Genomic DNA, 412 nt, shown 5'->3' with positions numbered 1-412 from the left:
AGGTGTAAACTGTCTGCCTGCATGTGTGCTTGTGTGTGTTTAGATATGGGTGTTTTTGTGCCTCTGTTGGTCATAACAATACTATGAATATTTAACATTATAGATGTGCCACTCCAAATATGGTATGAAACGATCACAGATTGGGTATTCACCAATGAAATATGGAAAATCATGGGGGGAGTCTTGATAGATGCTGTGTTGAATTATAATTGTATTGTCTGGGTGCATTCATCATCACCACATTCGTTATGGTTTTCATTTATATTTTATTTTTTATACAGATGGGGACAGTAGTGAACCTGACCATCATCATGGGCATCATATCATCTAATTTTGAATATATACCTGGAATGTTGCATGGGAAAGTGGTCAAATAAAATTCAGTTTTGTGTTATAGTAAATCAGATGGTTG

At 35.4% G+C, this 412-nt stretch overlaps 1 long non-coding RNA gene across 1 annotated transcript in view; it reads left to right on the top strand.

Moving 5' to 3' along the window:
* Positions 1-348, top strand: part of LOC119594437 — a 17,103-nt gene extending 16,755 nt beyond the window's left edge. The window contains exon 4 of the long non-coding RNA XR_005230619.1: positions 282-348. This is a non-coding gene — a long non-coding RNA (uncharacterized LOC119594437). The remainder of the gene's footprint in view (positions 1-281) is intronic.
* Positions 349-412: the final 64 nt, after the last annotated feature.

This window comes from Penaeus monodon, chromosome 33 (assembly GCF_015228065.2).
Source record: "Penaeus monodon isolate SGIC_2016 chromosome 33, NSTDA_Pmon_1, whole genome shotgun sequence".
Lineage (NCBI taxonomy): Eukaryota > Metazoa > Arthropoda > Malacostraca > Decapoda > Penaeidae > Penaeus > Penaeus monodon.
The sequence above is the reverse complement of the archived record's forward strand: the minus strand, read 5'-3'. Positions and strand labels throughout refer to the sequence as shown.